Here is a 15,099-nt window from a genome sequence, read left to right as displayed (position 1 = left end):
ACGTCATTTTTTCCCATGAATCCAGGTTCTGTTTACAGCATCGTGATGGTCGCATCCGTGTTTGGCGACATCGCGGTGAACGCACATTGGAAGCGCGTATTCGTCATCGCCATACTGGCTTATCACCCGGCGTGATGGTATGGGATGCCATTGGTTACACGTCTCGGGCACCTTTTGTTCGCATTGACGGCACTTTGAACAGTGGACGTTACATTTCAGATGTGTTACGACCCTTCATTTGATCCCTGCAAGACCGCATATTGCAGGTCCTGAACGGGCTTTTCTGGATACAGAAAATTTGGCCAGCACATTCTCCAGATCTCTCACCAATTGAAAACGTCTGGTCAATGGTGGCCGAGCAACTGGCTCGTCACATTACGCCAGTCACTACTCTTGATGAACTGTGGTATCGTGTTGAAGATGCATGGGCAGCTGTACCTGTACACGCCATCCAAGCTCTGTTTGACCCAATGCCCAGGCGTATCAAGGCCGTTATTACGGCCAGAGGTGGTTGTTCTGGGTACTGATTTCTCAGGATCTATGCACCCAAATTGCGTGAAAATGTAATCACATGTCAGTTCTAGTATAATGTATTTGTCCAATGAATACCCATTTATCATCTGCATTTCTTCTTGGAGTAGCAATTTTAATGGCCAGTAGTGTTCTAAGTTCTAGGGGACTGATGGCCTCAGAAGTTAAGTCCCATAGTGCTCAGACCCATTTGAACCATTCTTGGTATAAACAAATCCAAGTCTGTGCTACGTAGAGCGTACAACCAAGATAACTGGAGTTGACGCTTCTATCCAAGTCGCTACTCTTGAAGCTGCTATTGAACTTTGGCCGCACCAGTCGGCCCCATCGCTTGTGCCCTCTTCACATAGGGGTCGCTGCTGTCACGTTGTCGTCCTGGAGAGGGGTCGCATCACTGTGCGATTGGCTGACGTCTTCTCACAGCCTTCTCTTCTCTATCGTTCCCGACTGGCGTGCCGGCGCTTGACTTTACGCCGTAACAAAAGCCATCGGCAAAATCCTTCCCATAGAGCGAAATCCGTCGCTGATAATCTGCGCACTCACTGCAGGTGATAGGTATTGTAACTGTGTTAAAAAAGTATTCCGTATTTTGAGTGTTGGTCGTACTGATCAAAACAAGAAAAAAAGTTCAGTAAAGATCGGCTCTAAAACTCATACCTTAACAGCTATGAGCACTTCTTCATCTTCACTACTCTCGGCCACATCTCTCCTACTGCAAGCTCTTTGCTATTACGAGGACCTACAGAATTCCGGAAACAGACGATTAACTTAATGAGAACGCATTACTCTGTTACTGTGAAAGAGAAGAGATTCTACTGTAATCTGCTGGCTATTACATACGATCTGCACTTGTGAGGCATCGCTTAAGGAGGCACGCGATGTGGTGTCCATTCATAGGTTGACATGACCTTGTCCATCGTCCTGTCAGGAAATCACACTCTGAGAAACGAACGTGCGGTAGACACCGGTGTCGCCTTCCCTTATTGTTTGTACACTGTTAATGGAGCTTACATACAACCAACATTCCAAGAAATTAAGATCGGGATAAACAGTTGGCCAACGTACTGGTACTCCCCGACCAATCCATTGCCCATTAAGTGACTGTGTGAGGTGCTCTCGGGTATATTGGAGAAATTGGGCTGATGCTCCATCATGCATGGGCCACAGACCACACTTCCAGCTGCTGTTGGAACGGTATCTCCTCAAGCAGGACAGACAAATCCGTTGATAGGAACTGACCATACCTGGTACCAGTCAACCTATTTGGTAGTACAGGGTTATTACAAATGATTGAAGCGATTTCACAGCTCTAAAATAACTTTATTATTTGAGATATTTTCACAATGCTTTGCACACACATACAAAAACTCAAAGTTTTTTTAGGCATTCACAAATGTTCGATATGTGCCCCTCTAGTGATTCGCCAGACATCAAGCCGATAATCAAGTTCCTCTCACACTCGGCGCAGCATGTCCCCATCAATGAGCTCGAAAGCATCGTTGATGCGAGCTCGCAGTTCTGGCACGTTTCTTGGTAGAGGAGGTTTAAACACTGAATCTTTCACATAACCCCACAGAAAGAAATCGCATGGGGTTAAGTCGGGAGAGCGTGGAGGCCATGACATGAATTGCTGATCATGATCTCCACCACGACCGATCCATCGGTTTTCCAATCTCCTGTTTAAGAAATGCCGAACATCATGGAAGTGCGGTGGAGCACCATCCTGTTGAAAGATGAAGTCGGCGCTGTCGGTCTCCAGTTGTGGCATGAGCCAATTTTCCAGCATGTCCAGATACACGTGTTCAACCGTTTCTTCGCTCACTGCAGGCCGACCCGTTGATTTCCCCTTACAGAGGCATCCAGAAGCTTTAAACTGCGCATACCATCGCCGAATGGAGTTAGCAGTTGGTGGATCTTTGTTGAACTTCGTCCTGAAGTGTCGTTGCACTGTTATGACTGACTGATGTGAGTGCATCTCAAGCACGACACACGCTTTCTCGGCTCCTGTCGCCATTTTATCTCACTGCGCTCTCGAGCGCTCTGACGGCAGAAACCTGAAGTGCGGCTTCAGCCGAACAAAACTTTGAGTTTTTCTACGTTTCTGTAGTGTGTCGTGACCATATGTCAATGAATGGAGCTACAGTGAATTTATGAAATCGTTTCAATCATTTGTAATAGCCCTGTATATAAGGTCCCATTAGTCTATTGCCAATAATGCCAGCCCATATATCAATTGAAAATCAGCGCTGGTGCCTTGCTTCTTCAACTGCCTGTGGATTGCATTAGTCCACGTATGTTGATTATGAAAATTAACATTTCCGTCTCGAGTGAAAACAGCCCCGTCTGTGAACAATATCTTTGTTGTGAAAAGTAGATCTTCACCGCACCCATTGGCAGAGCTGTATTCTGGCAGGCTGGCACGCTGTAAGCACATTATATGGGTACAGCAACTGTTCATGCAGAATTGGTCAGACTAGTGGACGCTGTACTGCTGGTCCTGTGGAGAACAATATTTATTCATACGTAACTATGAACAGTGCAATGAATTAAAACTGAAAGACGTACGTAAAAATGTACAGGAATAACATTGATCATTCAACGTAACTGTATTTAAAAACAATATCGATTTATTATGTACATTATTCTTTGTTCTAAGTTAAAAATATTAATATCTGTGAAGCCGTTGAATGATTTTATGTAATTACCTACTCCGGTGTTGATCTTGCATGCGGATAGACGTGAGAGACATTGTAAGTGTACTTATGTTGCATTTTTGTTAAATATATGTGTTTATTTGCTCTTAAAACCTTTAACTGAATATATTTAGCATACCTACCTGTTAGGAAACTAATTACTTATTTTTTAAGAATATCAGAACACGCAATACAGTGCGAGCCTACGATTGATTGTTGTCTGCCATTTGCACGGCCGCAACGTTTCATTTGATTATTGTCAATATTAAACGGCACACAGCCGCGCAGATAACTTATAAAGTTTAAATTTTAATTATCTTACTTAACTTCAGTGTCATTTTAATTCATTTGGGAAGATTAATAGCAGTTTTCATTAAATTCTTCTGGTTTCCGCAAAACGGCTATCTTTTGTCTCAGCTACGTAAATTCATAGAAATTAACTAACTCTGAAATGATCAGTGACACATTTGCCACACAATAATATTTCCCTACGCGAACCCATGACATTAAATCAGTGTTAATTTCAATGAGACTGCAATGCAAATAGAACCCGAGACATTTTGTTAACTTACGAGTTAGTATGGTACTTCACACTGCTCTTTACGTGTTTCATATTGCGGTTATTCAAATATTATTTCCATAAAGAAAGGACTGTGTAATTTGCCCGTAACTTGTGTTGTCACTGTGGTGTGTCACATTTGATGTGTAAGTATACGTATATGTGCCTACAGATCATACAGTTTAATGAACTGCAGCAGATGTGCACATAATTAAAGCACACCACATGACGTACACAACAGAAGACAACAACATACACATTAAAAACAACACAACGACTAACTCCGATAGATTCTGAAATTCTACGTATACTAGGGTGTAGTTCAAGGATCTTCTTCCACTTGTTGCAATACGATTCACAGTAACAACACTAACAGACTGTTACTGCTTGCTGTATTTATGGACAATGACAGAGGACTGTGTCCTCATGAGTTTACTGCATTGTATAGGTCGTTCGTAAAAAAAAAGGGCTTGCAGTGGACGAGATTTGTTTCGCAGCAGCTAAAATAAGAAAATGCTCATAATTCTTAAAGTGTGCATTTTAGAGAATTTTTAAAGTGGAATTCTGCCTGCCGTTTCGGCAGAGCACTCCCAAATTAGTTTAATGCATTATTCGTTTTATCGATCTGTATTAACAGGGACAGTAAAACACGACGCGGACCACCGTCGTGCTGTCACTGCTGGGATTCTGATTAATCTTCGTGTTTCACTATCCCTCTTCTTACACATCGCTAAAACAAATATCGCACTAGACTAATTTGGGACCGCTCTGTCAACACTGACAATGACCTGTGCATTTAGTTTATGCTCGTCTTCAATTTTTTCCAGAATATCAAAAAAATTGTTAACATTTTCTTCAATAAATCCTCTAGCCCTAGCAAAAAATACATTTTGAGGCTGTCGTAAAGTTAGTGTCGTATGACGTTTCCCAAAAGCGTAGAACCATTTCTTACCAATCATTTTTTCTCTTTACTGACTGCATTGTCAAGATGGGGATTAGCCTCAAGTATTCGAAAAGCTAACTTTCTTACGTCAGTTATCGTGGGACCGAACAGGTTCTCTTCGAACTCTACTGACATTAACAAGTTGTTCTTCAGCTGAAAGAGGTAATGCTGTTTGTCTCCCATTCACTGCCCCATTGTTTACCACAGTTGACCCCCGTATAACTTCACCTCGAATATGTCTTTGGTATTTCATATTTTCTGCAATATTCGTTCAGTTTTATTTTCCCTTCTTTAAAATCTTCCAATGGATGTGTCATACTTTCTGGAGACCACTTTCTGTATTTCCTCCCAGCGATCGTAATGGAAATCTGAAATTAAGAAGGTGAAAAAATAGTACCTGTTATGAAACGTCAACTTTGACGATCACCGCGAAATTATTTTTCTTAGCTTGGGAATATTAGACTCCATAAATGTATTAAAAGATTTATCCTAAATGACTTTCATTACTAAGGTTCTTAAGTCGCACCAGTAAAGATTCCTAAATCGCACTGGTGCTATTTAGGCAACTCAGCAGTGGTGCGATTTCGGCAGCCACACCATTTTGTGAGTTTGTCATGCTATAAGGTAAACAATTGATTGAATGACAGTTATAAGGATGTCAAAGAGTACTGAAATATATCTTAATTATATGTAATAGATATGAAAGAAATTATGTTTCGTACCTTAGTAACAGGCTCCTTGCGAAAGGTACACAAACCGTACAGGTAAATCATCACTTTTTTGTAAACCAAATACAACGCAAACTACACCAGCCACTGAAACCAAACTATTGTAGCATCATGGGAATGTACCCTAGTTCAAACTACTCCCGCTAGGTGGTGCGTAAGTATGACCGGTAAATTTAAAAATGTAGTGGTGCGATATAGGCTACTTTCTCCCAGATACCCAAGGTGTAGCGTAGCATCTTAGTCATTCAATAATGGCTAGTCTTCCGGTTCCGACTTTCTAACAATTAGGTTCCTTTCGCAGTATGCTGATGAAATATCTAGATTTTTCACACTCATTTACAATCGCTCGCTAGAAGAAAGATCCGTACCTAATAACTGGCACGTTGCACAAGTCTCACGAGTACCCAAGAAAAGAAGTAAGAATAATCCACTTAATTGAAGACCCATGTCACTAACGTCGATTTGCAGTAGGATTTTGGAACATTATAAATTACCTGTAAGATAACGATTTATTAATAAAATATCGTTCTTGTGAAACACGACTGGTGCTTTATTCACATGGGGTAATGAGCGATATCGCTGGGGAATCACAAGCTGACTTCACATCTCTAGACTTCCAGAAGGCTTTTGACACCAGTCCTCACAAGTACCTTCTAATCCTATTACGTGAGTGGGGTGTATGATCTCAACTGTCCGAATGGATTCCTGATTTGTTGCCAGAAACATCACAGTCCATAGAAATTGACAGGAAGTCATCGAGTGGATCAGAAGAGATATCTGGCGTTCCTCAAACCAGTGTTACAGGCCCCCTGCTTTTCCTGATCTGTACAAGGAGTCAGTCTAAGCAGTCCTCTTACGTTGTTTGCAGATGATGCTGTCTTTTAAAGTCTAGTGAAGTCATCAGGAGATCAGAACTAATTACAAAATGATTTACGCGCGATATCTGCATGGTGCAGAAAGTGAAAAATGACCCTGAGCGATAAGAAATGACGTACTAAAAATATTCTGTCAAATTTCGTTTACATCATAAATCATTCAGATTTAAAATTAGCTGATTCAACTACATACCTAGGGATTACGGTTAGGAATGACAAACTGTAACCATCACACAGTAAATGTCGTGGAGAAGGCGAACAAAAGACTGCGTTTTATTGGCAGAACACTCAGAAGAAGCAACATATATACTTAACAGACTACCTACACTACGCTTGTCTATCTTCTTTTGAAACACTGCTGCGCTGTATGGGTTCCTTAGCAGAAAGGATTGACGGAGGACATCGAGCAAATTCAAAGACTGGCAGCTCGTTTTGTATTACCGTGAAACAGGGAGACAGTCTCACGGATGTGATAAGCGAGTTGGGTTCAAATGGTTCTGAGCACAATGGGACTTAACATCTATGGTCATCAGTCCCCTAGAACTTAGAACTACTTAAACCTAACTAACCTGAGGACAGCACACAACACCCAGTCATCACGAGGCAGAGAAAATCCCTGACCCCGCCGGGAATCGAACCCGGGAACCCGGGCGTGGGAAGCGAGAACGCTACCGCACGACCACGAGCTGCGGACCAAGCGAGTTGGGGTGGTAGCCATTAAAATACAGGAGTTCTTTTCCGTTGCAGTGATATTTTTTGACCAAATTTCAAGCACCAGATTTTTCCTCAGAATGCCCAAATATTTTGTCAACTCTCTCCTACATTGAAAGGAAAGAGCATCGTGATAAAATAAGAGAAATCAGAGCTCGCTCGGAAAGATTTTTCGCATGTGCTGTTCGAGAGGGGAACGATCAAAAAATTGTCTGAAAGTGATTTTATGATTTTACTGTCGAATATTTGCTGAGTTGTGGTGATGTAGATGTAGACACACGACGCACGTGACGTCTCCTCTATTTTGGCCGCCGAGATTAACGTGCCCGTCCGGCGGACATTATCGTCAATCGACAAGACACTTCGAGGTTTAACCCAGTATAACAAGCATAATATGACAATGAAAATTTGTGCCAACAGCATTTTCCACAGAGACTGTTTACCGGGGCAGACTCACTGCATTACTGCGTACGAGAAACTTTCACTGCGGAATCGCATTTTACTCGTATAGTCCACCGTACGCAAGGAATAACACGACAGCATTTGTAAGAGAGATTACAAACTCTACAAAATCTACGCTAAATAAATTTACAAACAATTATTGTATAGCATTAACGGGGAAATAACAGAATCAAACTTGTACAAGTAGAATGAAGATCAGCTACATCACTTGGAGCATAAAATACGTTCAATTAAATACCTAGTCTAGCGTGTTGTTGTATTTCCTGGTGTCGTTTTATATGTAAGTACAGCCTGCCAATTTTTTCTTGGTAAATTTGGCTTAAAACTCTTTTACTGTTTGACAGATTCAGCTGCTATTGCCCCACACATAAAAGTTTCACCAATCAGAATGCACTTCAAAAACGATATCTTCTATTTATTCCAATAACTGTGTAAAACATCTAAAATCTTTCAAAAATTTTACAGATCGAATTGATCCTGCCAGATAAATCTTGAGAAAAATCCCATAATTCTCTGAACACGGCGCTTTGCTTTTGTTCCGTGGCTGATACAACACTTACATTTAACAAGAACACTTGCAGTACACCCTTAACAATACACGATTCAGACTCCGAATACAGTGACACGCTGCTTGATATTTCTCTTAACTGTTATCAGCCTTCGATATATTTATTTCATGCATCGCACCTGAACTTGAATTAACCGTTCCAGGGATGATTTAATTTTTGTACTCTGCTCCTTTGTCTGTGCTTGCTAACCTTGCTCATCCGCCAATTTCAGTGATTCTCTATCACTTAAACTCTCTCAGTAGTCTTTTTCTAGTTTTTCTATATCATGCTCTGCTGTATCAACCCGAGAAGCGAGTTTTATAAACCTCCTCTAATAGTGAAGATATTTTTTCTATCTAAGTCATTTTTAAGATATGTGAATTTCTGGTTAATGTTTGAAAACCTCTTGTCTATAAATGAAAACGTCTGCTCCACACTTAAAAATTTCTGGTCCGTACTTTACAACTTTTGGCCCATAGCCACCAAGATCGATCATAATCTAATGTCCTCATTTGAAGTATTCACGCTTCATTCGCTTGCTGGTGGCGCATTTATCACTGCTTCTGCTTGAAGTCTGTTCTAATTAAGTACTATTCTCCAACACAGAACCTCACCCCATCGACCACTGTATTCTGAGGTTTTCCACAAGATTCGATATCAATTCGACTCTCAAAACATCGCCGCTTCCTACTTCGGCAGGCTCCGTCGCTTCTACTTACGAAAAACAGATTGGTTAACAAGAATATAAAAAGTTTCTGTTTTTATCTTATTCCTTATTTCGTTGCCTGCTGTTTCTTTTTCCAGTTCATTTTCTTCAATTTTATTTCTTCCACCGTCTTTCACGTCGCACTACGCCAGTACACGTACGGAAGAATTGCACTACACTCTTTCACTAGCGCTTTACTTTCGTTTTGTTGGTGGTAGTCGCGACAATGGATCTGCTCTCCTCTGGAGGTCTTGAGCACAAACAAAATGATGTTGTGCGTCTATAAAACAGACGACTACTCTTAAATTGCTATATTACTTTGTTGTGCAGGCCACACGCACCAATGTTGCGACATTGAGGCTTATGTCGCCATTCAGTATAGTTAAAAATCCTTATCGCAGATATCCACAGCCCGCATCTCGTGGTCGTGCGGTAGCGTTCTCGCTTCCCACGCCCGGGTTCCCGGGTTCGATTCCCGGCGGGGTCAGGGATTTTCTCTGCCTCGTGATGGCTGGGTGTTGTGTGCTGTCCTTAGGTTAGTTAGGTTTAAGTAGTTCTAAGTTCTAGGGGACTTATGACCACAGCAGTTGAGTCCCATAGTGCTCAGAGCCATTTGAACCATTTTTGAAGATATCCACAAATGGTATTGCTGGATCAGTTCTTGCCTGCTAGTAATTCTACAGTTTTACCACTAACACATCTACATCTACACAGATACTCCATAAGCCACCGTAGGTACATGGCGGAGGGTACCTTGTACCACTACAAGTCATTTCCTTTCCTGTTCCACTCGCCAATAGAGCGAGAGAAAAACTACTGTCTATATGTCTCCGTATGAGCCCTAATTTCTCGTATCTTATCTTCCCGATTCTTACGTGCGATGTATGTTGGCAGCAGTAGAATCATTCGGCAGTCAGCTTCAAATGACAGTTATCTGTATTTTCTCAATAGTGTTTCTCAAAAAGAACGTCGCCTTTCCTCCCGAGATTCCAATTTAAATTCGCGAAGCATCTCCATAGCACTTAGGTGTTGTTCAGATCTCCGGTAACAAATCTAGCAGCCCACCTCTGAATTGCCTCGAAGTTCTCTTTCGTCCGAAGTCGTACGAATCCCAAATACTCTAGCAGTACTCAAGAATCGGTCGCACCAGTGTGCTATTGCGGTCTCCTTTACAGCTGAACTACTCTTTCCTAAAATTCGCCTTCCCTGCCACAGTTCTCACGACTCATCCGCATTAACTTACATTTTTCCCCATTTAGGGCTAGCTGCCATTCGTCACAGCAGCTGGAAATATCATCTAAGTCGTCTTGTAATTGCCCACAGTCATTCAACTTTGACACCTTGCCATACACCACGGCATCATCAGCAAAAAAGCTTCGCAATGTTACCACTGCTCCTGCCTAGCAGCCAGATACACTTGTGACAATTGCGGCAAGAGATGCCGTGCTGCTGCCATTGGCTTGACAAGTCATATGAAAAAATGCAACCCATAAACACTCAGACACTACAACAATCATCTACCAAGATGTCGTGGCCAATATATATATTAGAGCAATGATTCCTTTACTTTTTCGAATATTCGCACATTTAATAAATAAAGAATTTAATCTGCTACGTGGGCTTATAAGGGAGCATTCATGTTGCTGCGCGGAAGACAAACAGCGGAAGCAGTGTTTCCTGCAAAGCCGCGCGTGAACCGCGAAGTGACCGCAGAGCGCTGCTTGGCCGCTCTCTTATCGCGGAGCGCGGGGCGCTAGCCGCTTATTTGTTTACGTCGGACTTTGCTCGTGTTTTGTTTGGAGGCGTTAGCGCGAAAGCAGCTGTGACAGGATGTGAGACTTACAGGCGAGCTCAGAGAAATGAGAACGTAGTTGCCAGTTTGCGGCTGACTTTTTTTGTTTTTTTTTATATACGACCTTGGGAAATTTGTAAGCGTTTCGCCAAGGAGTCGGCAAGTCAAGAGGCGAGTATTAAATGAATGGTAGATACGTTAGTCTCAATAGGATCGTGTCAAAGAGACAGAAAATTAAAATGGTGGAACACTGTTGATGGTTGGATAAACAGTTCTCGCTATACTTGCCGTACCACATTAGGATAAAATGACGAGCTTTCGATAAGAGTCCCCCCAACCCCTCCCCCCCCCCTCACCACCAGTACACCTCCGATGACACCGCTTTCCTCGCCCACGCTCCTACCCTCCAAGGGTCTCAACGCCTTCTCCAGGATCACCTTGACCTTTTTGCCACATGGTGTAACCAGTGGCTCCTGAAAATCAATCCTTCCAAGACCCAGGCAATCATCGTCCATTCCGCCTCACCCCCACCCTCACCTACCTTGGCCTCACCATTGACCGTCACCTCACCTGAATCCCTCATCTCCGCTCCATTCAATCCAAAGCCCACAACCGCCTCCGACTCCTCAAACTCCTCTCTGGCCAGACATGGGGGTTGCACCCCTCTACCATCCTTCACACCTACAAATCCTTAATCCGTCCCATCCTCTGTTACGCCAGTCCTGCCTGGATATCTGCCCCCCCCCAAATTCTATAAGTCCCTCCAGATCCTCGAGTGTCATGCACTCTGCTTCCCCTTCCATATACGCCTCCCGTCCCCCACACGGACCGTCTATGACCTCATTCCTTTCCCCCATCTTATCCTATTCCTCGAACATATTCTACACCTCTCGCCCCCTCACCACCTGGTTGCTCTTCTCCTCTCCCATCCCCGCCCCCTGCCACACCTTCACTCTTGTGTCCCCCCTCTACCCTCTATCTCTACACCCTTCATCTCCTTTCCCAAGGTGGCTTCCATCATCTCCCCCTCCCAGATGATGCCCTCTTTCCCTCCATTTATCCCTCCAATCAACTCTGATCCTCACCCCCGTCCTTTCCCTGGGCTCCCTCTACCCCCCCTTCCATCCTGTGTTTTCTCCCCGCCTCACCTCTCCCTACCTCCCTCCCCCCCCCCGCATCCTTTTGTATTCCTCTCCTCTGCCTTGCCCACTCCCTGTTGTGACCGATCAGCACCCCCCATCCCTCTCATGGGTCCTCATCCTCCATTGGGTCCTTTCCCCCCTCTCCCACTTCGCTTTTCCTCTCCTTCATCCCTTTTTTATTTTCCCATCATCTGTCCAGTTTCCCCCCTACCTGCTCTCTGCTGTGGTATGTCATATTTGCCAACCTTTTAGTGCAGTGCTCCAGTGAATGAATGTTCAGTGTTGTTTTCGTCTTTCCAAGTGTTGCGAACAGAAACCATGCTGTCGCTGTCGCTGTGTGTGAATTTTATGTCTTTTGCGAACAGAAACCAGACTGTCGCCTTGTTGTTTAATTCTCTGTCTATTATTTTACCTGTCTGCTTCATATGTATTTTATTAGCATCATCATCCCTCTGTTCTATGTTTTACGTTCCACGATTTTTTCGCCGTGTTCCCATTTAAGACTCAGATTTTATCGCCTGTTTTTATTACATATTATCTTCACCTTTTTCAAACAAAGTCTGTAGGCTGAAGAGCGGCATACTACGCTGCTGCCAGCCTGTCCCCTTTGGGGAGAATCGAAATTCAATAAAGAAAAAAAAAAGGAAACATGACAGTCCCTGGCTACCATGATGTGGGCTAAGTCTGACGTCTGACTAACTAGCGAGGTTCCCACTTTTACCCGCAGAGGACAGCATCTGATTGGCTGGATTACGTCATTATGTCATCCCAGGAATTGTGCGAACTGAGGTGGCGCCCTCTAAGTCCAGCGATTATGTTTGTGCTCTCTATTAGGAATGACGGTTATCACCGAAACAAACGGTTTCGGTTATAACGGTTTTTTCGAATCCAGTTTAACCTGACAGTTAAAACCGCTCGAAGTAACCGGTTTCTGTAATAACCTGTTTTCGGTTTTTTATTATTATTTCCAGTAATAAATATAGACTTCGAACAAAGATTCGAAAATTCTAACGACGGTGAAGCAGTAGGGGATATAGATCGATAGGGGGTGCGGCTGTGGAAAAATTGGTCTCACTGTCTCCAGCAAAGATGGCGAAGGTGAACGAGGTAGGCGCGGCGACACCGTGAGCGAAAGGAGATGATGGTGTCACTTTTAAATGGTATAAATTTTTGACACTGAGTCAACCACAAAATTAAGAGATCAGCTGTTATCCCAAGTTTATAGCGTATCAATAAAATTATACATGCAGCAATCAAATTTACCTTCTCTTTCAAGGAACATTTTCCATATTTTCTCTTTATACTAAGTTGCAGCATTGTTGTACATCCTCTCGTTTTTAATCTGTTTAAGCAAATAGAGCACTGTACTTAATTCTTCTACATCTACATCTACATCCATACTCCGCAAGCGGAGGGTACTTTGAGTACCTCTATCGGTTCTCCCTTCTATTCCACTCTCGTATTGTTCATGGAAAGAAAGATTGTCGGTATGCCTCTGTGCGGGCTCTAATCTCTCTGATTTTATCCTCACGGTCTCTTCGCGAGATATACGTAGGAGGGCGCAATATACTGCTTGTCTCCTCGGTGCAGGTATGTTCTCGAAACTTCAACAAAAGCCCGTACCGAGCTACTGAGCGTCTCCCTTGCAGAGTCTTCCACTGGAGTTTATCTATCATCTCCGTAACGCTTTCGCGATTACTAAATGATCCTGTAACGAAGCGCGCTGCTCTCCGTTGGATCTTCTCTATCTCTTCTATCACCCCTATCTGGTATGGACCCCACACCGGTGAGCAGTATTCAAGCAGTGGGCGAACAAGTGTACTGTAACCTACTTCCTTCGTTTTCGGACTGTATTTTCTTAGGATTCTTCCAATGAATCTGAGTCTGCCATCTGCTTTACCGACGATTAATTTTATATGGTTATTCCATTTTAAATTATTCCTAATGCCTACTCCCAGATAATTTATGGAATTAACTGCTTCCAGTTGCTGACCGCACTTTGCAAAAAAAGAAACTTGGGAGGTGCCATAGCGAGGTGCGGTTCTGCAATACAACCGATGTCCGAGGATGACAGCTAAAGCATACCGATTATTGTGTCAATTGTTTGTTGCTCGTTCCTAATCGTTGACATTGTAATTAAAATATTACTGATCGCTTTTCCCACTTTCTATACAAACCCAGTACTTCAAAGCTATGGAAGCTTTGCGAATAAGCATCATTCGTTTTGTAAGAAAAGTTTTATTTAGAAACCAAACATTTTACCACTGCTGCTATGACAAACTGATACGCTGGTTTTTTTACCCAGTTATTTGTAAAAAAATAAAAAAAACCATTATAAGCGAGACCGAACAAATACCGAATAGCACCGGTTATTCAGATCTAAAATAACGGTATCTGTTCTAATCGGCCTGTTCTTCCCATCCCTATTCGCTACCGAGCGACACTTGGCATTTCGCGACCGATGCTGGATGGAGAACTGACCTCTCCCACTGCTTTTTATGCTCTGGGGGTCTTAGTGGCCCCCCTCGAGCACATCGAGAAAAGACGTCGTACTTAGTAGACCTAAACGGCTCTATTCTTCCATGCCGTCTTGGGACTTTTTTTTTGTAACAATATGCTTGACGGGTAACACCATCCGATGGTCATATACTTCAGTAACACAGTTAGGACCAAAATCCCAACCAAAACTGATTTTATAGGAGAAGTTTGGATATTGAGTTCTTCAGTTCATTAAATAAGCGCTGAATCAACCCATGATTGCTGTCATTATACCCTCTGTACGAATCTGTCATTGGATTTTATATCAAGATCTAGGAAAGGTCTCATGTTTACCATGAGGTGACAAAAGTCATGGGACAACGATATGCAGGTATAGAGATGGCGGTAGTACGCATGCTACAAAAGGGCAGTGCATTGGCGGAGTTGTCATCTGTATTTGGATTATTCATGTGAGAAAGTTTCAGGCGTGATTACAGCCGCACGTCGGGAGTTAACAGATTTTGAACACGGAATGGTAGTTGGAGCTAGACACATGGGACATCCCATTTCGGAAATCGTTAGGGAATTCAGTATTAAGAGATCGACAGTGTCAATGTGTGCCAAGGGTACCAAATTTCAGGCATTGCCTCTCACCACGAACAACACAGTGGCCTACCACCTTCACTTAACGACCGAGAGCAGCGGAGTTTACGTAGAGTTGTCAGTGCTAACAGACAAGCAATACCGTGTGAACAACCCCAGAAATCAATGTGGTACATACTACGAACGTTTCCGTTAGGACAGCACGGCGAAATTTGACATAATGGGCTTTGATAGTAGACGACCAACATGAATATCTTGTAAGTAGGCTGTTTAGGTTTTTATGTTAGTAACGCCACGTAGCGCTCTGTATGAAAATCACTGGCTGTGC

This window comes from Schistocerca cancellata, chromosome 5 (genome assembly GCF_023864275.1).
Source record: "Schistocerca cancellata isolate TAMUIC-IGC-003103 chromosome 5, iqSchCanc2.1, whole genome shotgun sequence".
Classification (NCBI taxonomy): Eukaryota; Metazoa; Arthropoda; class Insecta; order Orthoptera; family Acrididae; genus Schistocerca; species Schistocerca cancellata.
The sequence above is the reverse complement of the archived record's forward strand: the minus strand, read 5'-3'. Positions refer to the sequence as shown.